Consider the following 3,378-nt stretch of genomic DNA (forward strand, 5'->3'; position numbering starts at 1 on the left):
TATATAGAATAGTATTCAATATTGCATATATAGCAGAAATAATATATTATTTTTCAAACTTCTTTTGTTAATAACTCTTTAACGAAGGACGAGCGACAGCTAAAACTTGGTGGAGGTTATTCAGGGTCATGACCTTGACAACATATATCAAGGTCAAGGTCATAGGAGGAGGGTCCCCTATTCTGTAGAATTACCAAAAATCTTTATTTTTTACTATAAATGAAATACTATACACAGTAATTATTTATACATTTCTATAATAAAATTACAGAACCTTTTTTTTCGTCAAAGGTATTCGATAATGTCCCCATGGTAATGTTTTGGTTGAATTCGGTATAATGTATCGTTTGTCGTCGTACGGACTTAGAGCGATTTTCGTCTCAGATATCGTATATACTTGATGTAATTTTGATCTTATGCATGACTGTTGGCGAGTCATTTCAATTTCATCGTTTAAATAAATTTAAACATCGGGTGTAATCATCGAACGTTATAGTTCGCGCTACGATGTTACTTTTGACACCTTTCGCCTTTTTTGTGTCTTTTTTACCATCCACCCTTAACGCATACATTTTCGCTCTGAGTCCGACGAATTCAGTCAATATTGCGCCATTATTTTCATCCTTTATTAAACCTGGCACTTTTTTGTTCGCAAATGGTATACCATATACATTATCGGTAGAATAATCACTCGTGTCGAACCTAATGATATCACGCTTCATTTGTTCATAAACGTCATCACACTCGATGCGATATGAGACTATCAGTGTCTGTGTACATAATTTCACATTTTTTGCGATACAGCGGTAACTATATTCGTGATGAAATTCATACAAACAGACCTTCGATATATCGAGTATACACATTCCTACGTAGATCGGTTTGTTGAACTTCACCTCAAGTTTACGAATTTCAATTGCTATCAGATTTTCAGAAAATACACTTCTGCTATGAAAATTCGGCTTCGCGATCATTGCCTCTGCGCCGTATCGTCCATCACATTGTGTTAATAATTTTACATCGATGTGATTCCGCACGTTTTCCATGGTTTTGCCCGAATACTGCATTATTCATTAATTTAAATAAATTTTTCTCAAAATCATTCTTCGCAAGCGTTCTAAATTTTGTATTAAGCTCTATGTAATCGCGAAGCCATGGTGACTGTGCGAATTGCAATACGCGATGAATCTTTGTTACATGAAGACGCATGCATTGTTGTAAATTGCGATAATGTATAACGTAACGTTTTTTGTCATACTCAGTCGCTTTATCCTGCTGCTTGCCAGGTGGTTTATCACGCGTTGGACAGAATGGTAGGTCAACGTGCTCGTCGTGCAGACGCTCCGGATATTCTAAGTCAACCTCAAGAACATAACCTGTAAGCGAATCCTGAGCAATCGCGCTAACGTTAAAGTCCGAGACGTTTTCGACCCATTGAAATTTGGCGTATGGCAACGGCTGACACATCGCCCATCCGTATAGATTATTAACATCGAAGTACATTAAGTACGTAGAAGGTTTCGACGGATCGTGCGACTGCATATATTTGTTATTGGCTGGCGCGTACCTGCTGGAACATTGACTAATAGTGAATTCGGTCGACTTGCACTTAAAACCTTGTGTCCATGATGCTAGAAATCGGTCCAAGACCTCGGATGAAGAAAGAATTGACCAATCGCAATGGTCATGTGATCAAATTGTTCAAATGTGATTTGTTAATTTTTTCTCTGTCCGAGATCTCGGACCGATTTCTAGCATCGTGGACACAAGGCTTAACACTGAATTCGTGCTGCACTAAACTGTACGAGTGTAACACTAGGCCGCGCCAGTAGACCAGTACATTAACCTTTTTCAGTGCAACACTAGTGCGACACTAGTGTGATCTGGTGTGATTCAAGGATTTGTACTGCGACCGTGCAAACAGAATCCCACTATAGTGGTAAGCTTGTAATCCCGGATCTACAATAGGTGTTTTAAGCCTTAAGCCGTAAGGAATTGACCAATTACCCCGGATCTACAATAGGTATTTTAAGCTTTAAGCCGCAAGAAATTGACCAATTACAGTCGAATCCGAGAAGAATAAGCGACTGTGATTCGCGCATTTCTTATGGCTTAAGGCTTAAAACCCTATTGTAGATCCGGAGTTACAGTCGAATCCGAGAAGAATAAACGACTGTGATTCGCCCATTTCTTATGGCTTAAGGCTTAAAACTCTATTGTAGATCCGGACTAACAGCTAAATCATACCAATAGTTGACAAATTTTAACAATGAGTTTAATTGTTAAAATCATCGTATTAGATGAACATGACACCTTTGAAAATTTCTCTGAAACTAATTATAATGATATTGATATATAAAATCATAGTAGAAAATTAAATCATCTCTGCTATATATATATACACATATATCATAAAAATTCTTATTGTTATATAAATTTATTTACTTCTTTATCCGAATACTCGTTTACAACATCCATGAAATTTGTTATTTTTGGTTTTTTTTCTTTTACACAACTAACAATAAAATTTGTAACCTCATCGTCACTACTGCTGCTTTCTAATATTTCGTTTAGAAATAAAAATCGGTTAAACGCCATCACTTCAGTCTAACCGCGATTATCCAGTAGTGTCAGTAAACTGCACTGTCGAAATTGGCAGTGCAAGAAATTTTGCACTCGTTCGGTTTGCTTTACCTATCCGAATATAAAGTCAGTGCTACACTAGTGTAATGTGACGCTAATCGAACACAGCATATGATATGTACCATAATAGTGTAATATTATCGAATACGACGAGTGCAATGCACCAAACAGGGACAATGCACCAAACAGAGGCCATCGATCGAATACGCTGCACTGGAAAAATTTACACTCAGTGTACACTAGTGCAGGCGACCGAATTCTCTATAAGACCGCCGCGTATACCGCGCTCGATAAACTTCACCATATCAATGTCGGTGAGCAGTTCGAAATTTACGCGTGTATGTTTCAACATAGCATCCTACGTAAAACCTGGTAAAGTATAATAATATGCAGGGTCGAGGCCGTAATTTTCAATACATTTACGCGAAAATTTTCAAAAATGTCAGCTAACAGCAATACGTCCGTTTTTAAATATAGATCGCTGTATTCACCCAAGGTTTGAACAGAGAACTGTTACCAAACGTTCACGGCGTGCGCGTAATCGTTTTCGGATACGATGTCACCGGTCAAGGAACTGTAGAATGACTCGCGCGATGGTAAACGCGTATCCTGCAGCTTGTCGGCACAATCAATGTATTCGTATGGAAAAATCCCTTTTCGTATCAGTAACTTGAAATCATCTTCGGACAAATTTTGAAATTCGCATTGTAAAATTCGAAGTTCATTTTTATTGAG

This window comes from Trachymyrmex cornetzi, unplaced genomic scaffold, assembly GCF_001594075.2.
Source record: "Trachymyrmex cornetzi isolate Tcor2-1 unplaced genomic scaffold, Tcor1.1 scaffold951, whole genome shotgun sequence".
NCBI lineage: Eukaryota > Metazoa > Arthropoda > Insecta > Hymenoptera > Formicidae > Trachymyrmex > Trachymyrmex cornetzi.